Source organism: Doryrhamphus excisus, linkage group LG8 (genome assembly GCF_037039965.1).
Source record: "Doryrhamphus excisus strain RoL-2023G ecotype Guam linkage group LG8, RoL_Dexc_Guam_v1.1, whole genome shotgun sequence".
Taxonomy (NCBI): Eukaryota; Metazoa; Chordata; class Actinopteri; order Syngnathiformes; family Syngnathidae; genus Doryrhamphus; species Doryrhamphus excisus.
In genome coordinates this window covers 17,195,189-17,220,097 of record NC_136364.1, presented here as the reverse complement: position 1 = coordinate 17,220,097, position 24,909 = coordinate 17,195,189, and the positions used below count along the sequence as shown (strand labels likewise).

The 24,909-nt window shown below is 39.8% G+C and overlaps 1 long non-coding RNA gene across 1 annotated transcript; it reads right to left on the bottom strand.

The window, feature by feature from the left end:
- Positions 1 to 261: 261 nt before the first annotated feature.
- LOC131134692 (uncharacterized) lies at positions 262 to 23,101 on the bottom strand. The gene is made up of 4 exons (XR_009131456.2): positions 23,041 to 23,101; positions 22,788 to 22,863; positions 13,741 to 13,845; positions 262 to 840 (listed from the first exon to the last, which is right to left on the bottom strand). It is a non-coding gene; the product is annotated as an uncharacterized LOC131134692 (long non-coding RNA).
- Between the last annotated feature and the right edge of the window lie 1,808 nt (positions 23,102 to 24,909).

The window sequence follows — 24,909 nt, the reverse complement described above, 5'->3', positions numbered from 1 at the left end:
TTCACACTCACATTCATACCTATGGACAATTTGGAGTCGCCAATTAACCTAGCATGTTTTTGGAATGTACCCGGAGAAAACCCACGCATGCACGGGGAGAACATGCAAACTCCACACAGAGATGCCCGAGGGTGGAATTGAACCCTCCTAGTTGTGAGGTCTGTGCGCTAACCACTAGACCGCGGAAAAACACGGTAAAAAAACACTTTGACCTGCCATTGACCTCATAGAACTATCATTAAATGATCCATTCACCCTTTATCTACCATTTATCCTGTTCTGGGAAGCGAGAGCTTATCCTATCCTAGACCTGGTAACTGGTCTCTAATCATCACATGGCACATGTATACAAACAACCATTCATTGTGTGTGTATGTGTGCACACATTTGGACCCGCTCCAGAATCCATGTTATCGCCACAATGTCTCTGCACTCCATCAATTAAACATGCATATTACTGCTCGCCTGATGTGAGACATTTACTGTAGGAGGGGGGGTTAGAGTGGTGCAAAAGGGGGTCCGGGTTGAGATGAGGGGACATGGAAAGGGTGCATTCCGTGGGTGGTTGGTATCTTGGAGGATATAAAAAAAACATAATTAATTTACATGATGCCTTTGTAACTCACTTACTTGTCTGTGTGCGTCTGTGTCTACAAATGTCTGGAAGAGTTGTACGACTCTGCAAACAAAACTTACGATTTTATTGACATTTTTTTGTTGCGTGTCGTCCATACATCATCTTTCCACATCCCTCTTTGTCCACATCCCTGATTTGTCTAGTCCTCTTGCTCCTCGCCGTCGTCCACCTCCGCCTCCTTGCCTACAGATGTCGTGATCCATCTGGCTCATCAAAACATCAAAGTGGGTCACTGTCATGAGCACATACTGTACATGCACACACACACACACACACACACACACACATGAATACACTTCACACAGTCTCCTCCCTCAACGACCCCACAACTCCACCCACCCAAACATGTCTTCCGTGCAGTAAAGCTCCACGCCAAAAAAACTGACCAAACATGCGTGCAGCCGCTGACACACGATCGTATACAACGCACGCACATGGATGCCATCTGATAAGTAGTAAGTGGTATCCATGGCGACATGTCAATCACACATTCAACATGTGTTCATGAGTGATATGTTATTTTGGAAAAATATGTTAAAAACACCTCTTTTTTAATTTTTTCAAGAATTACCAATTTTTGGGTGCCCTGGCAGTCAAGGGCTCTTAGAATTGTCTTAACTTTATTTATTTATTTATTTTCTTTATTTCTTAATTTATTATTCTTCATTTATTTTTATTTTATTTAATTCTTTTGTTTTTGTTTTTTTGTGTCCCGTCCAGCCATTGGGGCAGATAGTATTCAGTCCTAGTATATTGTATACCTACGCCAACTGATAAGTAGTAAGTGGTATCCATGGCGACATGTCAATCACACATTCGACATGTGAATCCGATAAGTTTCATGAGTGATATGTTATTTTGGAAAAATATGTTTAAAAAAAATTTTTTTGAATTTTTTTTAAGAATTACCAATTTTTGGGTGCCTTGGCAGTCAAGGGCTCTTAAAATTGTCTTATCTTTCTTTCTTTCTTTATTTTCTTTATTTCTTAATTTATTATTCTTCATTTATTTTTATTTTATTTAATTCTTTTGTTTTTGTTTTTTTGTGTCCCGTCCAGCCATTGGGGCAGATAGTATTCAGTCCTAGTATATTGTATACCTACGCCAACTGATAAGTAGTAAGTGGTATCCATGGCGACATGTCAATCACACATTCAACATGTGAAACCCGATAAGTTTCATGAGTGATATGTTATTTTGGAAAAATATGTTAAAAAAAAAACGTTTTAAATTTTTTTTAAGAATTAACAATTTTCGGGTGCCAAAAATATTTATTTATTTATTATTTTTTATTTATTTTAATTTTATTTAATTTTATTTATTTTAATTTTATTTTTTGTTTTTGTTTTTTTGGGTCCCATCCAGCCATTGGGGCAGATAGTATTCAGTCCTAGTATATAGTATACCTAGTATCCTAGTATATAGTCCTAACCAATTTCACTCATGGATGATCAATATCAAACTCTGGTTAGATTTATTGTGTCTTTCCCTTTAAAACGTCCATTTGCAAAAATCTGTGATGTATTTTCTGAGAGCAAGGTTATGGGGGCACATTGTTTCCCACACATTATTTATATTTTACTCTCAAGTGTTTATAGCTGTCTAGCCAAGTTCCGTAATATAAACAGAAATTGTTGTTTATCTATGTACTATTGCAGCCATCAGATAAGTTGAAGGTCAAGGCTTTTAATAAAGGAGACAAAGCGTGCGGACTGCAAGTGACTCACAACGTTCGTGCAGCAAAAGTGTGTACAATGAGTGTGTACTGAGTGTTTAATGAAATCTGTTTGCAAGTGCGACTAAATGTGCCAGGAGAATTAAAGGTATTAGAAGTGGGATTTAGGAGAGCAGCTTCACATCATACCTGGATCTTTTCAAAATCTCGCCCCCTCTGATTCAATCTATCAAATGCTTTCTCTCTATCTGCTTAGTCGCCACTTCATCCCTGTGCTCCCTGTCGGCGAAATCACAGACACGATAGATCACGCAAGCATTTAAGATGGGATTAAGTCGTTAAGGGACTTATCCATGTTTTCTCCTCTAATTTCCTTAAATTATTTTCCTTTTCGGACTGTGACAGCGTGTGAGAACGATCAAGTGTGTCCTCTTTGTTGTACAGCTGTGCACTTGCCTTTGCGTGGCAAAAGCTGAAAGTTTTTTGTCACTTTGCGTGCCTGCACGAGCTATTCTGTTTTTTTTTTTTTCCTTTGTCCTTTTTTGCCTATCTGCATGTGGTGGGTGTGTGCTCGGATGCCAGGGCGCATGTGCAGCCTTAGATGCGCATGTATGTGTGTGCCCTGTGTGCATGTGATCGAGATGGCGCTTCGTGACAGCGGCTTTGTTGATTTTTGCAACCATGAAGACCCCCTGTGGTGCTCAGTGTAGCGAGAGCCGACGCTGAGATTCCACTTATCCGGACACCACGGCACATCACATGACAAGCATGAGTGTTTCTATATGCAGCTAGACGTTATATGAGGGTGTAGGCCGAGTGTTTGTGTGTGCGCTCTTTGACCGGGGAATGATGTCTTGTAATGGTAATGGTAATGGTTTTATTTCATTTGAACATGCATCAGATTACAATTGAATGCATCACATAATCAGTTCACAGTTCCACATATCCAAAAGGAGTAGGAAGAAGCAAAGCTTATTAAATCCTACCCTGGTACTTTTACAATCAGTAGCTGTTACATTTGTTCACTTCCTGCTTTCCTAATATAATTTAATTTATTTTTATTTTTTTCATAATTTAATTTTTAAAAATTAAGTATTAAATTATTAAAATTATTAAATTTTATTATATTTTATAATATTATATATTTATTAATTTTTTATAATTTTTTTGATTTATTTTTTGTCACGTACCGAGATACGAGATGATAGGACCATACAATGACATAATGGGTACCATAATAATATAGTAATAATAATTTAGTAATATATATATAAATATAATATAGTATATAATATAGTAATATAATATAGTGATATATATAGCACATCATGACTGGTTCAAGACTCTTCATCCTTGTATTTAGCAAACATCAACTGCTTGTATTGTTTCCTGAATTGGCTCATCGTTGTGCATTGTTTGAGTTCCTTACTCAATCCATTCCATAGTTTGATTCCACATACTGAAATGCTATGGCTTTTTAACGTAGTCCTAGCATATAAGTGTTTCAAATGTAGTTCTTCCCTGAGATCATATTTCTCCTCTCTTGTAGAGAAGTATTATATGACATTTTTAGGTAATTGGTTATTTTTAGCCTAATGCATTATTTTAGATTGTATTATTATTTTTTATTCCTATGTTCTTTGTGTCTGTGCAAAATGATGATATTGGAGACGACAAGGGAGGGGCAGTAATAGTCACAAGGGACAGAAGTGCAAGAGTGAAGCACCAGAGGGGGTTTGATCAGGATCATTCAGTGTGGAACTAATTTTTTTTTAAAGATTTCTAAAAGATAATCTACACTCGTATAAGCGTCCTACAGTATGTGATGCCTGTGGCAAATGCTATCAATGTGGGTCTAACAGAGTCAACCTGCACAAGATCTCACGCAGGGAAAGTGCAGTGGGTAGGAAAGAATCATCTGTCTTGAACAGCGCTTGGCCACTCGTCACGTCACATCCAAACAAAGGGCAGAGCACAGCACGGCACAAACGACAACAAACAAGATCCCCGCTATTTGCAGCAGTTATGTTACGAGAAAAGTTTTGACACATGAAACCCTCCCGCTATGTTGATGTTGATGTTGATTTGGGATCAAAAGCGACTGAAATTATAAGATTATAAAGTCTCTCTTCAATTGCCGTTGTTTACTCACAATGACAAATGATGACAAGCTACATGCATGAAAGCACAATACAGATTTAAGCTCTAAATATGAATGATACACTTATGAAACACACTTTTATTCATAAAATATATAAATATGTCCCGCCGAATGTTGTCTATGCCTTGCTTTTATCATGGTCAACAGGCTAGCACTACTACTACTAGCACTGTCAAACTTGCCTGTTGATAATCAAATATTAACCTCTGTTCACCTCCTGCAAGGCTTTAAAGGCCAGATTTATTATTTTTAAGAATGTAGACCGTAAAAAAAAAGTAATGTGAAAATATCATATTCTGTCCTATACAATATTGTGTATTCCTCGGGGCCATATGTTGGACACCTCTGCTCTAAAAGAACAACTTTATTCTTATAGTTTGACTTTTTCCTTAGAATATTATGGTGTAATATTATTTTTCCAGTTTAAAAAAACAAAAAACAATATTACTTCTTTTTGTATGTGTGATACGTCTAATAATAGACGGCGAATTGGCATCATACATGATACATTATATTCCCAAAAATGGAAATTGTTGACAAATTGAACAGAAGTTTATAAGACTGTTAAAGTTAAAGTAACTTAAAACTGTGTTTAAAATAAGAATACCAAATAAAATTAAAAAATAAGAGCGTAGACCATAGACACTAGTGTTGTTGTCACCAGGGTATCATACCATGGTAAGTTTTTTTGCTGTAAAAAAAAACTTTATTTGTAACATATCATCATCACATTTATGTAAACAAGCAGAAGAGGAGAAATAAATAAAAATAAAATCATCTTAAGTGGATTTTCTGGCTATGGTACTCATCCCATAAGCTGAAATACACCATCAGACATACTATAACATAAAAAAAAAATACATAGCACAATATCAAATTTTAATGAGAACTCTGTCGGGTTTCAGCTTTGCACCACAGACTGTTTGCAGACAGGAGGGGTGAAGGCAGGACAGCAGGGCAGCCAGTGAAAAGGAGCCAGCGAGATAAGGAGGAGCCTGTTACATTAATCAGAGTTAACAGACAACACATGTGCTTCCGTTAGCCCCACTAGAGCACGCATCACAACACACGGATCGGCACGACATGGCATGGCACAGTCAGCCAAGAGAGGCCAGAGGAGGTAACACTGGCTCAACTGTGCGTGCCTGCCTGTCTCTACATGTTCTTTTTTTTTGCCCAATTTGTGCAGGAGCCCATACGCTTCTTTAGAAGTGATCCTGCTTTTGTACCCTTCATTTGCAGCAGCAGCCAGGTGGAATTAGGCGTCATTCTGTCTGACTAGATGACAGCCGGTGAAGCGTAACTAACAGCGGCGCTCATTTGACTTAAGCTCTTGAACATGCAAGAAAAATACACCAGCAGTCTTTAATTGTGTGTTACGTTAGTTAGGCAAGGAAACTTTATTAAGCTTATTAAAAGTTCCTAAGGGTAGTACAATGGTGGTCCAATGGTTGGCCTTTATATAGAAATCTACTTGTGTGGGTTCTCCGGATACCATTCATTCATTCATTCATTCATTCATTCATTCATTCATTCATTTTCTACCATTTATCCTCACGAGGGTCGCGGGGGATGCTGGAGCCTATCCCAGCTGTCTTCAGGCGGACTGGACCTTTATACCTATGGAGAATTTGGAGTCGCCAATTAACCTAATTGAATGTGGGAGGAAACCAGAGAAAAACCCACGCCAAGCAGGGAATCAAACCTTGGTCTCCTAGCTGTGAGGCCTGCGTTCTAACCACTCACCGTGCGGACCCTGATACCATAAATGTGAATTTTGAATAAATATGAGCTAGCTAAGAATGTAAGAACATTCATTCAATCATTCATTTTCTACCACTTATCCTCATGAAGGTCATGGGGATGCTAGAGCCTATCCCAGCTGTCTTTGGGCAAGAGATAGCGGGCTACACCCTGGACTGGACCTTGATACCTATGGAGAATTTGGAGTCACTAATTAACCTAATGAAATGTGTGAGGAAACAGGAGTCCCCGGAGAAAACCCACGCCGAGCAGGGAATCAAACCCTGGTCTTCTAGCTGTGAGGCCTGCTAACCACTCATTGTGTGGCCCCGGATGCCATAAATGTGAACTTTAAATAAATAGGAGCTAGCTAAAAATGTAAGAACATTCATTCATTCATTCATTTTCTACCGCTTATCCTCACAAGGGTTGTGGGGGATGCTGGAGCTTATCCCAGCTGTCTTCGGGCAAGAGGCGGGGTACACCCTGGACTGGATCTTCATACCGATGGAGAATTTGGAGTCGCCAATTAACCTAATGGAATGTGGGAGGAAACCGAAGTCCCCGAAGAAAACCCACACCAAGCAGGGAATCAAACCCAGGTATCTTAGCTGTGACGCCTGCGTTCTAACCACTCACTGTGCGGCCCCTGATACCATAAATTCATTCATTTTCTACCGCTTTTCCTCACATGCTGGGTGCTGGAGCCTATCCCAGCTGTCTTCAGGCGAGAGGCAGGGTACACCCTGGACTGGTGGCCAGCCAATCACAGGGCACATATAGACAAACAACCATTCACACTCACATTCATACCTATGGACAATTTGGAGTCGCTAATTAACCTAGCATGTTTTTGGAATGTGGGAGGAAACCGGAGTACCCGGAGAAAACCCACGCATGCACGGGGAGAACATGCAAACTCCACACAGAGATGGCCGAGGGTGGAATTGAACCCTGGTCTCCTAGCTGTGCGCTAACCACTTGCCTGCCGTGCCGCCCGATACCATAAATGTGAATTTTAAATAAATAAGAGCTAGCTAAGAATGTCAGAACATAATTCATGCAATTGACATTATGTATTGTAACAATATGTATTATGGGATGTTTAGCTCCATATCTTTGACAAACAAACGGCACAGCATGCGGTAAGCCGACAGCTTGATAAATGCACCAGTGACCTTGTGATGACCTGTGGATTATAATGCAATATTGTCACTTAAGGAGGCCCCAGACAACACCCGTGCCAATATTGCACAATAATCCCCCTGCAGCCTCGCAGTCATTACTGCAATCAGCATTCACCTGATGAAACATCCATCGCTCCGTCCCTCCATCCCTCCCTCCCCTCTTCACTTAATCTGCCTCTCCTCCTCCTCCACTTTTAAGAAAATCGGATGAAAACAGGCAGGGGAAATGTAGCACAGGAAATGGACGCAAATATATCTGCTACCTCGTGACTGGAGTCAAAAAGACACATGTGCTATACTTGATACGATTGAGTGGCCGGCTGAGGTCTTTACTGGGGAGGAGGATCATAAAATAGGGAGGAGTGTGTCTGGCTTGAAAGCATTTATTATTAAAGAAGGCGAGAAGTGAGGGAGTAAAATGACAGAATAAAACGAGTGCAGCTCACTGGGACGTCTGGTCTGTCTCTCCTGGAGGACTTTGCCATGCTCCCATTAAAAATGAATGGAGGGAGGGAGGGAAGAGGGGAGCAAAAGTGCTTGAACCCTCATTGTGGGACAATCATGGGGAACAAGATACAGACTCCTTCCTGTAATCTGAAGATGTGACTTTAAAGTGAGTTTTTTTTTTAATCACAGTATGTCTTCTCAAGGGACAATACTATACAGAACAATGGATCGATACTCCTTTCCAAGCTGTACACTGACTACTTTAACTAAGAGAGCGCTCTGAGCAAACAGAGTTGCCAGGCCGACAACCATTTGTCAATTATGCAACTCAGTCTACTCAGTGGTGTTGCAAAGTACATACTGTACTATTGCGTACATGCTAGCAAACTCCACACAGTATGTTAAGGTGTGACTGTGTGACTTGATATTAAATACATTCCATATTACTTCAATATAATTTCATCATAATAGCACTCTAGAAAGTAAGACTTCCACAAGGTTCAAACTCTTTCCCTGAAATTATCACATTATTATTAAATTATTAAATTGTAATATTATTAAATTATTATATATTTATAATAATAATAATTATTATTATTAATAACTAATTTTTATTATTAAATTAAATTATTAAATTAAACTATTATTATTTATTTTTAATTATTAAATAAATTATTATTATTAAATTAAATTATTATTATTTATTTATAATAATTATTAGATACATTATTATTGTTATTATTGAATTAAATTAATACATTGAAATTATAATTACATTATTATTTATTTATAATAATTATCAAATACATTATTATTATTAAATTAAATTACTAAATTATTATTGGGCTGCACGGTGATCGAGTGGTTAGCGCGCAGACCTCACAGCTAGGAGACCAGGGTTCAATTCCACCCTCGGCCATCTCTGTGTGGAGTTTGCATGTTCTCCCCGTGCATGTGTGGGTTTTCTCTGGGTACTCCGGTTTCCTCCCACATTCCAAAAACATGCTAGGTTAATTGGCGACTCCAAATTGTCCATAGGTATGAATGTGAGTGTGAATGGTTGTTTGTCTATATGTGCCCTGTGATTGGCTGGCCACCAGTCCAGGGTGTACCCCGCCTCTCGCCCGAAGAAGACAGCTGGGATAGGCTCCAACACCCCCCGCGACCCTCGTGAGGATAAGCGGTAGAAAATGAATGAATGAATGAATGAAATTATTATTTTCCAGAACTTTTCCATAATTCAGATCAATACTGGTAACCTTTTTTTTTAATCTTACAGTTGCTACTTTTGTCTGTAGGCACTATAAATCCATAACCGAGTCTGAAAAGTTGGTAAATGTAGCAACAGAGACAACTGGAAGCACTGGGTTTTGCAAAACCGCTCGAGGTGGAAATGCAAATTTCATTTCACACAAGGGCGCTGTGTATTAATATTGCACAGAAATTACAGCTACAACATTCACCCCTTTGCATTCACAAGGCAGTCATTTTCCAGGACAACTTCTGGAAAACCGGTCAATGGTTTTTCCAAGACTTGTGGGAACCCTTTTTTCACCAAGGTTTTACAAAAGTTCATTCACAAGTGGGCGATTTGGAATACATCTCCGACTTGTGTGTGACTCATTTGCTTGTAAATGCCAGTAAGACAATGAAAAGGGCGCCTGAATAATTCTGTGTCCCTGCCGCAATATTAACTGTGTATATAATAACAACTTTACTTTCCAGACAGACAAGAAAGTGGGTGCACTGCCAAACAAAATTGAGCACCTCCATTAAATAATGTAAGAAATTAGAAATGAAGTGGAAGTGGAAGCGTGTGTACACAACATGTACTAAAGAAGGTAAACACAGTGCAGAAAATCATTCATTGATACACACAGTATGACATTTTTGTATACTTTTCCTGCTAATCATTCCCAAAGTCAAAGTATTGTCTCATTACATTGTGTCAAAAAACACAAGAGCACTGCAGGAAGTAATGCCCCCTTTTGTCTTTTTTTTTTTTTTTTTTTTTTTTAAGTTTCTTCCCTGTCTCGCCCCTTCTGTGCTTACCTCTCTGCTGGAGGTGAACGTCCTGTTCTGTTGCACTCCGTGTTTCGAACTCCTCTACGGCTGTGACACTTGACAAGACAATGGGTAAGCATCAGCACCTCGTGCAGAACAAGAGGTGCTCAGACGCTGCATTAAAAAGCCTTCGGTGTTCTCTGACCGCTGCTGTGCTGCTGAAAACTAATCCTTCGGCTACTTTTTTGACTGGAACACCACACCAGCACAGAGAGAACATATTAAACTTGACTATTCTTTGACGAGTAAAAAAGCAACAAAATCCCCTTGTTTTGAATTTGTGAGGCAGAAAGTGAAAAAAACCTCATACAATTAACAAACAATAGCATTGGTGGAAGAACAGCTTGTGTGTACTTTGTGTTCCAATGCAACTGTGAGTCATATAAAAATTGCTGTTTGATTAGCGCTACAATAAAACAAAGCGAGAAAGAATTGAATAGATGCATGGATAACTTTACAAGATCAAATCACGAGTAAAATATGAACAGTTTTATTGTAATAAACATAACCTATTGATGCAGCCATCACCATGCCGCCTACACAAACACAAGGCGGAAGCACAAATATCGATACTTTATGTACCGAGACATACCTGTATCACACACAATTGGCGAACTTAATAAAGTTAATAAACGTAACCTCTGAGCAATTATTTTTTTACTATCTAGGGCTGCATGAGTAGTGCTTGTATTTGGGAGCTGTGGTTCATTGGGGGAAGCATATGGATATGATCCCCTCCATTCACAACTGTGCCACATTGTAATTTTCCACTAAGCCAATGAGAATAAATACACCTCCAAGATAACAGGTTCTTTACCAAAAAAGCTGAAAGTGAAGCTAATTGAGTGACCATGTTTCCAGACCTGAAACCAATTGAGAACCTGTGGGGGCATCCTCAAGCAAGCTAGCAAGCTAAATAGTGTGCCTCTAATGAATTTCTTCAAAATCTAAAAAGATAAAAATTACCACTTCCACACGGGATGGGAGAACTTTTTTTCACTCTATTGTGTCAGACATATCATGTTTGATTTTATGACTGGATGCAGTTTATTCATTCATTAATTTTCTACCGCTTATTGTCACGAGGGTCGCTGGGGGGTGCTGGAGCCTATCCCAGTCTTCGGGGCGGGGTACACCCTGGACTGGATCTTCATCTTCGGGCCGGGGTACACCCTGGACTGGACCTTCATACTTATGGACAATTTGGAATATAATATTAGAACATGCAAACTCCACACAGAGCGTGGAATCAAACTCGGGTCTCCTAGCTGTGTGGCCTGCTTGCCAACCACTCGCCCACCGTGCAGCCGACTGGATGCAGCGTTAAGTATAACTATGCCTCAGGAGCCTACCACTAAACATTGGAGTCAGTGCTCTCCCAGTACGCTGGCATTAACAGCATTTAAATGGGACTGTTAGTACTCCGCCTCCGATTTGCCTCCCACACCGACGAGTACACACAGCACTGCCTGCAGCTTTGCACTCACATCGTACACTGGCTCTGTTGTTGTTTGTTTTCCACTCACCCCAACCCAGGCCCAGCTGCCCTAAGCCTCCTTCTATAAATGACGTTGGAGTATTCTCAGCAGGAGGTTAAGCCCAGAACATCCTCTATTTCACGGATCTATAGGAATCCAAGTTGAGGACAGAGATAACCGGGGGTCCTTTGCTATGTGTGATGATCGCACACCCCATGTGATGCATTGCAAACAGAACATGGCACAAAAAAAAGATGTTCATCGCAACAATCAATGAATAAAGTTGATTTCCATCTGACTTGGCAGATGCGATACACACAAATAGATGAATGCAGGAGTGGACTGTGTGTGTGTTTTTGCAAGATCCTTCGGGAGCGGAGGGGGGACTGATGTCTGCATGGGCATGAAATGAACAACATAGAACAACACCACGGGGTGTATTGCATTGTTCACCATCCATCAACGGGACGGGATGAGAAATTCCACAAATAACTAGGGGGGAAATGGAGAGTGGAAGTAGGAGAGAGAGAAAGCAAGAAGCGTTTGAGCACAAAAATGACTCAGATTTAACTTAGCATGAGTAAGACCAATTAATCCATTCAAACTCACAACAAATTCATTGGAGAAACATGGGGAACAAACAAACAAATTTATGTTACTAACTAATCGTGTAAAACTGTGTAGCTTTTTCTTTTGCGGGAATCAGTCACGAGTAGCATGGGAGGTCTCGAGGAGCTTGTTTTTTTTTTAATTTTTTTTGATGAGCTTGTTTAACCATCAGAGGTCACAGGAGGTCATTACTCAATGTAACAGACTTTATGGTGTCATCTTACAAAGAACGCTAAAATCATGACACAACAAAGGAATTCATTCATTCATTTTCTACCGCTTATCCTGACCCTGGAGTGGTGGCCAGCCAATCACAGGGCACATATAGACAAACAACCATTCACACTCACATTCATACCTATGGACAATTTGGAGTCGCCAATTAACCTAGCATGTTTTTGGAATGTGGGAGGAAACCGGAGTACCCGGAGAAAACCCACGCATGCACGGGAAGAACATGCAAACTCCACACAGAGATGGAGTGGAATCAAACCTGGGTTTCCTAGCTGTGAGGACAGTGTACTAACCACTCGTCCACTATGCAGCCCAAAGGAATTCAAATTCATCCTTCATTCATTTTCTACCGCTTTTCCTCACAAGGGTCGCGGGGGGTACTGGAGCCTATCCCAGCTGTCTTCGGGCGGGGTACACCCTGGACTGGTGGCCAGCCAATCACAGGGCACATATAGACAAACAACCATTCACACTCACATTCATACCTATGGACAATTTGGAGTCGCCAATTAACCTAGCATGTTTTTGGAATGTGGGAGGAAACCGGAGTACCCGGAGAAAACCCACGCATGCACGGGGAGAACATGCAAACTCCACACAGAGATGGCCGCGGGTGGAATCGAACCCTGGTCTCCCAGCCGTGAGGTCTGCGCACTAACCACTCGCCCGTTGTATATGAACTTCTTAGTAGATTTTACTTTGTACTGATCCAACTTAAGTAAATGTGAATAAGGTGTCATTATTCAATGTATATAATAAAAACAATATACAAAATGTACTACTTAATACTAAGTAAGCACATTAATATTACAAATATTTTTTTTATTGCCATTACAGCTGACATTCTCTATTTTACTGAACAGACATTCATGCAAATTAAAACAGAAAACCTTCCTTCATAACACTGTTATCATTCTAGTTTTTGTGTGATTCTGAATGCATAATTGATACTGTGAATATATTACTTGGGTATTACTTTGTACATTTTATTCATACCATAGTATAATAAACCTTTTCATTTCAAATACTGCATTATTGGCTGTGGAGCTGCTTTCCTTTTAGGTACAGTATAGTATATCTCTCCTGGGGAAGCTCTTGCCCTTCCTGTGAGATACAAGAGACATAAACAGCAGAGCTAATTCATATTCACAGCATATGGCACATCATATGGGAACATAGGCTTGCCACTCTACATTGACGATGATATAAATCAACACACAGCATCATTGCTTCCTGCGTGCTTTATCTTAAAACGGAGAACATATAAACCTTGACGCCTTGTCTTATTGCATTTTGTATCAGTGGAGCATAATAGTGAAAATATACTGAAACACATTCAATAGGCCCATCTATGTAATTGTGCCTCGCAATTGTTGCTTTGAAAGGTAGCCGCTATGAATGGATGGATGTGTCTGCTGGAAAAAGATTTACAAGGTCTTTTATCATAACAGAGCATATACAACAAAAAGGAGATTTCTCAAACATGTCTTTTAATTAATGCCTACCTCTTTTATTTCATCAGGTAGTGGGTGGATGGGAGAGAAGCGAGGAAGCATCATTATCCCCCTCCTTCGTCTCCCGCTGTGCCTCCACACAATTCTCCTTGTCTCCTGGAAACAAGGAGAGAAAAGAAGCAGAAATAGCGATGATGGAAACCATTGAGGGGCACAAGGAGAATGACAACACATCAGATTGTGCTTGTGACTGCAACAAGCAAACATTCTGATAGATGTTGGATTTTAGTCCTAAAACTCTACATTAGTGGACAAAATCCACATTAAAAGCACAACACTGAGGTCAGTGGCAATTTCTAAGCTTCAAATTTCCATGACAAGACCAAATGCGGTAACACTTATTGCAACCACATCGAGGCCGCTCATGTCACTGTTTTATCTAATCTACTGGCTGTGGTTGCAGTGGTGTACTGTAGTAGAGCACCTGCTCCGAGCAGAACCGGTGCTGCCATTACTAATGCTGATGGTGATCAATGGTAACAGTGATTCCGGGTGCAGACAAGTCTGAACATCAATGTGTTTCAGGGGTGGTCAAAGTACGGCCCGGGGGCCACATCCAGTCCGCCATGTGTTTACATACGGCCCACCCATTCTTTCCAAGGTATTTCATTGAAACTTAACATACAACCTGGCATCATGGCTTATGCCAACCTTTTGATGGTTTAGGTAACTTTTTTTTAAATCAATTTGGTTATTTGATGTGGTCTGTTGTTTACAAATTACTCCTGAAAAAAGGGACACATATAGGTTGCATGATACTTTTACAGATACAATAATTCCAGATGGACTGTTAGAATTATATGTAAAATATATAGTCTGGGATGCATGGTTGTCGAGTGGTTAGTGCGCAGACCTCACAGCTAGGAGACCAGGGTTCAATTCCACCCTCGGCCATCTCTGTGTGGAGTTTTCATGTTATCCCCGTGCATGCGTGGGTTTTCTCCGGGTACTCCGGTTTCCTCCCACATTCCAAAAACATGCTAGGTTAATTGGCGACTCCAAATTGTCCATAGGTATGAATGTGAGTTTGTCTATATGTGCCCTGTGATTGGCTGGCGACCAGTCCAGCACCCCCCGCGACCCTCGTGAGGATAAGCGGTAGAAAATGAATGAATGAATGAATGAATGAATATAGAGTCTGTTAAATTAATGCAGCCTGTGAGGCAAAAACCCTGATGTGTTTTCACACCCTTTGTATTGAGTTGTGGACTCCTATAGAGCAGCTACACACAATAACCCACACAGAAAACTTTTGAGAGTTTGTTTTTGATTCAAACAAAATTTCAAGACTGGATGAACGAAAAACTGGCAATACGGAGTTATTCCAACAAGTGAAAAAAAAACTTGAGGAAGTCGGTATCACGTGATGTTGGTGTTTACGCTTTACTGCACATGCCTCATTGACTATTCTGGTTGATTATAGCGGCGCATGTAGACACGCGATTGGAATATTCCTTTCCATGTATACCATTGCTTTCGGAAAGAGAAAAACTCCTCATGTAAACGTGGCTAATGTCAGCATTAAAGGATGACCTTGTCGGTTTTGCTATTATTTCAAAATAAAGATCAACAAAGAGTGTTGCTCCACTGCTTTATCAAGATAATTCCCAACCAAACCTCAAACCTCTAAGGATTATCGATCAATGACAGAATACCAATTCTACTGATTCGGCGATACCGTGTCTGCCGTCTTATTAGCCTAAAATTATCAAGTGAACTTTCAGGATTTAAAGTGGGTGATAAACTGATTAATAGCTAGTAGCTTGAGAGATTAATGTAGGGGTAAATCCCTTTGCGTGATGTGCACCATATTAAACTCATTTGATCACACACTATTCGATACATGAATCAGTAAAGCTTATGGATTAAGCCTATAGACAGCATATTGCGGTTATTTGTTATGAAGCGGTGATCATACCGCGATAACGTGCCAACTAGACTGATACAATGAACTTATTTCTGGAGGCTGCGGCCAATTAATAGACGCCTATTAGTCGTGGTTTATCGCTGGAAGGTGTCATGTTATTGCGCATACATGCGAGTGAGTCAGTAGTGGATGACGGAGGTTGTGTGAGGAGAGCAGTAATACAAGCCTAACCCAGCTTCAGTCCGGTATGCGGCTGTGCACGCTTTCAGGGCATTTATCTATCAGCTCACCGTTAGCGAAGGGAAAGCATCACGCCAAGCCAACACTTGACCCCAGATTAAATACCTCTGGCTAACTTGGGGCCAGCGGTCACTCCTATCAGATGGTCCTCCCGTTGCACGGGTGCATGCTAGACATCAAATGCCCTCACAGGCCATCAGCCGGGAAATAGACTGAGACGACACGCAGGAGATCAACACACACACACACACACACACAACGATAACAAGACTATGTTCTAAGATGTCATGCAAAACATGGCAAGGTTTTAGTTGATATTAAAGATTTTCGTCAGTCGCATGTAAACAAGAATGTGCGTTTTAGTACTCACACACACAAGAGTAGAAATACTAAGCTCGCCCAATCAAAAAGCAGGCTTCAAGCTCACGCACGCTAATAGCCTGAATGCCCCCCCTACTGTCTTGAGGCTCTGCATTTAAAACAGTAGAGCAGAGCGCCTCAATCAGTGGTTCTCACAGCACAGATAAATTAGTAACGCCTCGTGACAACGTTGAGCAGGCCTATCCCCTTTAGATGGGCACGGATATAAAAGGCCTGATTGTGCATGACAACTATCCCCCTGTGACATTTTGTCCGTTTTAGCCCTGATTGAACTATTAATCAGTCTAATGTGAGAGATGGCAAGCTGTTTATGAACTCATCTATTCCGCACAGGCGCATACCCGAGTCGTGACAGGAAACAAACACTCACGCACAATTCAGCATTTGAGCACAAAGGCGACCTTTATCAATCATATTTATTTATAATTTATGATATTTATTTATGATATTATTTATTTAACAACCCATTACAATACAATCATATGTGACTTTACTCATCTGTACACACCAGTCATTATTTGCACTATTGATCATTGCACTAAAATTAATATATCTGCTCCTGCATATGCTCCTGCGCAATACTGTGTGTATATTTTGGATATCTTGTATATATCTTGTATATATCTTGTTAAATTGTTTTTTTACTCTACTTTATATACTTTTTTTGTTTTTTAAACTTGACTACTGCACTGAAAGGAGAAGCTCTCCAATTCTGTTGTACATCTTGTATAATGACAATAAAGGCCATTCCATTCCATTTAAGATGCAAAAAAAACCCTAAACATTTGGCTTCAACAACTCGAGATTACGTTAAGACTATAACTTCGACATACCCTAAAATTGCTAGAGGGCTAGCATCTAAATCCAATGCCTGCTGTAAACTACAACCAGGTCCTGCTGCACATGCGAATTAAACTATACTTTAAATTTAGTTTAAAGGGACCTACTATGTTTTTTCCACTTTTCTGACCTATAAATGATGAATAGAATGTTGTATTATCATGTTAAACGATGCCAAAGTTTCAAATAATTAGGTTTACGCATTTGGAAGTGAGCTCTGAATGAATTTGGAATGACTGAAAACGCTCAGTTTCAAAAGTAGTGGTAAAACTGCCCCTTTGTGATGTCACACAAGGGCTGGCTTCCTTATATGGGCATGGCTGTAAGCCAGATAAGCTCTCTGCCCTCCTACAAGCTCTGCTACTCTGTTTACTTAGCTAGCAATGCCGCATTTGTTTACAATTCCTAAAGACGCCACCACCTGGCACAAGTGGTTGGAGTTCCAGATTCCCCAAGCAAAATAAATGCATTTTACGGAATTTCACACTGGACTGTTTTGCCAACATGGGCCTGTATGCAGTTGGACTAGCCGACAAACTTGTCCGAGTCCAATGCCTTTCCAACGTTACTTGGTCATGTGGAAGAGTGAGAGCAGCAAGCAGTAAGTAACAGTTTATCAGTGTCCTAACTGTGTTTATTTTGTCTTAGAGCCAAATTTCTTGTCTGTGTAGCATTATAGAGTGTGCATAAATGTGGCGTGGTTGCTAATAGCCGTTTCCCACCACATTAGTGGCCACAATAAACGATATCAATGCTGTAGAAAATCTAATGCTAAAATGCTAAAGCTACTTACCATTAAGAGGCATCTTGAAATAGCCTTTTTTTTGAGAAACTTTGGACTGTCCGGTTTCTACTTCCGGATCGAATTAGAACACATGGATGTATGTTCAAACCCGATATTTTAAAGATACATAGATGACTCAAATAAGTAATAATGAATAACTCAAATAAGTGACGTATCAGGCTGCACGGTGGATGAGTGGTTAGCGCTTAGGCCTCACAGCAAGCTTCAATTCCACCCTCGGCTATCTCCGTGTGGAGTTTACATGTTTTCCCCCTGAATGTGTGGGTTTTCTCCGGGTATTCCGGTTTCCTCCCACATTCCAAAAACATGCTAGGTTAATTAGCTACTCCAAATTGTCCATAGGTATGAATGTGAGTGTGAATGGTTGTTTGTCTATATGTGCTCTGTGATTGGCAACCAGTCCAGGGTGTACCCAGCCTCACGCATGAGGACAGTTAGAAAATGAATGAATGACGTGAAGTATCAAAAGAATACGTATTTTGATGTGAGAATCAATTTTAAATTTAATAGGCTCCCTAGTGAGGAGTGGCATATAGAGATGATGGATGGAATCCATTTTAAAACATGAAAATCTGGTATCGTAAGTATCGATATTTCAGTATCGCAGCATTTCAGCACCAGGCCTAAATAACCCAGAATTTTTTTATTTTTATTTTAAGTTTATGCCTGACTTTTGTAATTAAGACTTAAAAAATAGAATTCTTCATCTGCAATGAAGTATTTTTTGCAAATTTTTATTAAATGTTTTTATTTGTATAAATCAGTTTTATTGTCTGCTTGCACGTGTTGCTCCTAGTGCATGTTTTGTTTGAGTGGTGTGCATTTAATGTATTGTCTTAGAAGTAATGCGGAATTACGGCCAGACATTCCTGCAGGGCGTTTTTAGAGGGCCAATCATAGCATTGCATTAGAAAAATTATAAATGTCCTTAGACAGATTCTTTTTCCTGGCCCTTTTTTTTTTTGTGATATCAATGCCCTCAATTCTTTGTGGCTGACCAAACCGAACCTGTGTATAAATCTGGGTTAATGTCACCTTTTGTAACGGAATAGCGTGAGAAAAGGAGAGATTTGAAATGATTTCATTTGCTTTGCATGTCGTGCTATTTATGGAGCCGTCAATGAATCGTGCAGACTGCGATGCACATTGCACACACCCACTCCAGTCTAGTCTACCTTCCGTGCTTGTTTATCTTCCCCCGCAGGAGAAAGAGACTGGTGAACGTGACAGAGGGGGGGGTGAAATGCTGCAGTCAGGCAAGAGACAACAATCAGACCTCACAGCCTGCTATGGTGAAAAGGGTAAAGGGAAGACCGGACCTTTCTCTGAACTCTCCTCTTTTGTCTCTCTTGCCCTCTTGGAAACTGTATTAGTGCCTCAAATGCCCCTCAAATGGGAAGGTCAATCTCAGCCACAAAGTAATATTTAAACTTTATAATAATGATTTGATTAGCTTTTGAATAACAATAATTTGTGACAATATATATATTGTGTTTTGTTTTGAGGAGTATGTATTGCTAAAACAAATTAACCTAATTTGGGAAGGTGCATTCAGTGTTTTAGGGGCATCGAGACTGCAGGGACTGGGAGCTTGGCATCTATTGAGTCTGTTTCCGGCACGCTATGCTGTGTGGGCAAGTGTATAATGAAGCATGCTTGCGTGTGTGTGTGTGTGTGTGTGTGTGTGAGGGAGGGACAGAGTGAGTGAGCGTGGAGAAGGAGGAGGGGGGTGACAGGGAAAAGTGTCTGTGTGTCTATGTGTGCATGCATGGATTTATGATGGGGGGGGGGTAAATTTGACCCACTATTCTTTTTTTTTTTTTTTGGCATGAAATGACTAATATTGTCACGCTTGACATATTTGGGCTCGGCTGTGTGGGACGAATCACGCAGGTTGACTTTAGCATAGACTGTACAAACAAACAAATATTCCTATTTTAGTCACGTAATGCATTTGGTCATCTGCATTGTCTGAGTCCAAAACCCAACTTTGCTCAGTAGTTTGTGTGCCTTAGACTTCCTGTTATATTATGTCATTGTGTGTATGTGTGTGTGTGTGTGTGTGTGTGTGTGTCTTTGATCCTGCTTAGCGAGCCACTTAGTGGATGTCTCTCAAGGCTGTTTAGATCAGTCCTTCTTTGTTAGAACTTCACAATGTGACTTGTGAAAACATTTCTGAAATACTGGAAGTTCTGAAGGTCAAACATAAGGCATTGCAGCACACAAGGCCACTTCCGTTTGTTTGGAATTTTAAACAATCGAGGGATAGAAATGTTGGATAAAAAACAAACTGTACAAAAAAATATGATAACCCATCCATTTTCTATGCCGCTTATCCTTGCTAGGGGTATGTTGGAGCCTATCTAAGCTGACTACCAGGATAACAAGTGGTTAAATTAATGTGAATGTGCTCAAACAAATCATTCTCATGGTTCCATATGGAAATAACATTTTCTACATTCATTTTCTACCGCTTACACACTGGAATGGTGGCCAACCAATCACAGGGCACATATAGACAAACAACCATTCACACTCACATTCATACCTATGAATTACCTACCAATTAACCTAGCATGTTTTTGGAATGTGGGAGGAAACCGGAGTACCCGGAGAAAACCCACACATGCTTGGGGAGAACATGCAAACTCCACACAGAGATGGCCAAAGGTGGAATTGAAACTCGGGTCTCCTAGCTGTGAGGCCTGCGTGCTAACCACTCATCCACCATCCATGGTGTTTCCCGCTGGTACGGGATCATGTCTACCAAGATTGAAGTGCAAACGGAACGCTGCAACTGAAAAAGAAACGAAAAACAATAGCATTATAAAGAAACAAAGCAAAATGGCATTATATGTACTTTTTAAAAATAAAATACTTTTTTGTTAGTTTACTTTATTTTCCTTTTATTTAACCTCCAAATGTGTCAGATCATTTTGCTTGACCTGGTACAGCGACAAGCTTGTCAACCTGTCAGAAATTGCAGGAAGTCTCACGGTGTCATCTTAGATAGAAAGCTAAAATCATCACACAGCAGCTTAACATTCAAAAGGTATCTACGAATATACAACAATATCTCATAATGCATTTGGCGGTTGCATTTTCACCACGTACTCCGGCATTAAGTCAGCTGGGCTAGGCTGCAGTTTTTTTTTAATAAAAACACTTTTGTTTCTTTACTGTATTTGCCTTTTATTTAACCTCCAAATGTGTCAGATCATTTTGCCTGACCCTGTATAACGCATCTCCCATTAAGGGTTACAACAGCACTCAATGATTTGTTTGGCTTAGTAGGATACCCTTCCTGACGCAACCCTCTTCACATTTATCCAGCAATAGCTGTCACTGTCAGGGAATCAAACCTGTATTCACTGCAGAAAAACAGCAAGTCCTCAGTACTACACTTGAAGCAAAACAATGTGAAAAAAAACATGAAAACAAAATAACTGTAATTTATAATAAATCCTGCAAAAACATGTTGCATTGGATTGTAATCATGTTTTGAAAAGGTCTTAGCCCATCTGTGATATTCTAGTGAATGACAGATGTTGTGTTCTGTATTAAAAAATGATCAAAAATAACAGTGGTCATGAAAGTAATCTTCACACAGTGATGGATGGCGATACATTCCTGATAACAATTTTAAAAGCAGTTGAAAAATTGAAGAAAATATGGTTCTGAGTGGTTAGCGCACAGTCCTCACAGCTAGAAAACCCGGGTTCAATCCCACAATCGGCCATCTCTGTGTAGAGTTTGCATGTTCTCCTCGTGCATGCGTGGGTTTTCTCCGGGTACTCCGGTTTCCTCCCACATTACAAAAAACATGCTAGGTTAATTGGCGACTCCAAATTGTCCATAGGTATGAATGTGAGTGTGAATGGTTGTTTGTCTATATGTGCCCTGTGATTGGCTGGCGACCAGTCCAGGGTGTACCCTGCCTCTCGTCTGAAGACAGCTGGGATAGGCTCCAGCACCCTCGCGACCCTCGTGAGGAAAAGCGGAATGTAAAAAAAATAGGCTACAAGACCATCAGCAAGATGCTTGGTGAGAAAGACACACCAATAATTTAAAAATAGAAGCAATAGGTGCGATTAAATGCGATTAATCATGAGTTAACTATGAAGCAAATGTGATTAATCACGATCATGAGGAAGCGGTAGAAAATGAATGAATGAATGAACTTGAATAGCTTATATACATTAATCCAGTTAAATAGTGACACTTTGGCAACAGTTTGACCCTGGAACAGACTATTATTATTATTATTTCCTTCAAGAAAATGCCTTGTCTAATGAAATGGAAGAAATCAAAAGCGATTGTGTGGATATCCCATTGTAGAGAATTTCTTAATATAGAGCCACATGAAAGACAAAGACAGCTGGGATAGGCTCCAGCACCCCCACGATCCTCATGAGGATTAGCGGTAGAAAATGAATGAATGAATGATTAACAGAAAGAGACAGAATGTAAAAAAAATAGGCTACAAGACCATCAGCAAGATGCTTGGTGAGAAAGAGACCACCAATAATTTGAAAATAAAAGCAATACAAGGTGCGATTAAATGTGATTAATCATGAGTTAACTATGTGATTAATGTAATGTGATTAATCACGATCATGAGGAAGCGGTAGAAAATAAATTAATGAATGAACCTGAATAGCTTATATACATTAATTCAGTTAAATGGTGACAGTTTGGCAACAGTTTGACCCTGGAACAGACTATTATTACTATTATTTCCATCAAGAAAATGCCTTGTCTAATGAAATGGAAGAAATCAAAAGCGATTGTGTGGACATCCTATTGTAGCGAATTTTTTAATATATGGCCACATGACATAAATAATGTCTGAAGCAAACAGACAGAGAAGAAAAAGTAGCGTATGTAAGTAACTAACTTACTTACTGACATACTGATCTGGTCATCTTGTTAGAGCAAGCTGGACTTTGGTCCGTTATCACTGGCTGAACATTTGCACAACCTGCCAATAAGCATAAGACAATTATGGTTAAGGACGGGTCAATGAAAGGTTACAATGGATGACGATTACAGCTGTGGTTGGTTTTTTTTTCTATTCATATTCCATTATTTTAATGTATACTTTTTAAATAAAAATGTGTTTTCATGTCCCCGGTTGATTCGTCTTTGCTTGACTTGCCTGACTGCTGACAGGTTTTCATGGCTCTCTACATGGCTGCCTTCTTGACTGCCTGCCTGCGTGTCTCCCTGTCTTTTTGCTTATCTGCAGGACTATTAAGTGTGTGTGTGTGTGTGTGTGTGTGTGTGTACTGAATGGATTTGCATGAGAGCCAGTGGGGTGACCCAGCTCTCTCACGCCAAGGCTTCTGAGGAACAAATAGGACTAGTCGGATGTCGTGACAGCACTCACATCAGTTTAAATAAGAGTGCTGTGCTGCAGCCGTGTGTGTGTGTGTGTGTGTGTTCGTGTGTGCGTTAAAGCAAGCAGCCAGGCACGCATTTAGTCAGAAAAGCTTTATGAGGCTTTGTGTACGTGAGTGTGCCTCAGTGTGTGTGTGCCAGTAAGCATGCAATATCTTTTGGGAGGTTCTGTGGAGAGGAAGACAGCGATATTAACAGTTTAATGAGCTCAATGGGGTTGACACACACACACACACACACACACATACACACACATACCGTCACTCAAATCAAATCCTTCAAAGAGCGGAGGGGAACAGGTTTGTTCTGTGAGCACAAGCAGACTTCTGAATAAATGAATGCTGTCATGAGGTTAAACAGAGTTCACTTGCACATACATCACTGCAATATGAATGAGCATAGACCACAATAATGACCGCCACTCCATCCTGGTTATGTTGCCTGGGAAGGCTCACACACACAACTACTCAAGGTTCACATCAGGATAGCTAATAGCTAGACTAAAACAAATAATGCCTATGTAAGCATATTATACTGTACGTATACTTGGCTTAAATGAAGCATTTACAAGCAATGCACTAAAATATAAATACATGGCAGAAGAATCATTGTAACTGTGAATGTAGTATTCAACGTTAACCACTAGGTGTCAGTAATTGTTCAGTGAGACAAGCATCAGTCCTGCTTACCACAGCAGCCGTTTATTGCATTGAATGATCTCACAACATACACAATAATAAAAACATCATAATAATAACATGTGCTACTGTTGGGACATCAAGAGGTCCCCAAAACAATTTAATATAATTAAAATTGAAATGAAATTTGAATTTTGAGAGTATTTAAAATGTGACAAATTGTTGTTGCCAGCCAGATGAAAATGTATAAAGTGTATTATGAGTGGTTTTACAGCCTTAAATGATACTTGTCAACAAATAAAGTTGGCTACTTCGAGTATTTCACTTTTTACGGTCTATTTTGGGAACCTATCCCCCGCAATAATTAACTTTTTCTAAAGAAGGAACATATATATATATACTTCATATACCGATAAAAAGGTAAGAATCGAAATGTTTTTCAGTTAACAAATAAAAATAAATGAATTTGACTAAGAAGTATTTGAAAATGATTTGAAACTAAAGTGAATTATCGACTTTTTTGTTATTCTCTAAATGAGCAACCTATATTAAAGGGGACCTATTATGCTCATTTTTCGACCCTTTGTCCCTTTGAGTTGTCTCCTTATAGAGCAGCTACACACAATAACCCGCACAGAAAACCTTTTAGATTTTGCGGAATCTGCACCTATTCCGGCTATATTTCCTTTGATTACTGCTTACTGCCAAAACTGTCTGTTTTAATTTATTCCACCCACGGCATGCTATCTAACTATGAACCATATAAGGAAGTCCACCCCTCTGTGATGTCACAAAGGAGCAGTTATACCACGCCTTTTGAAACGGACCGTTTTGAGCCATCCAAAACTACTTTTACAACTCACTTTCAAATGTGCAAACCTCATTATCTGAAACTTTGGCATTGTTTAACACGAGAAAACATTTTAACTTTTTAACATTTTAACTACATTTATAGGTCGGAAAATTGGAAAAAAGCATCATAGGTCCAC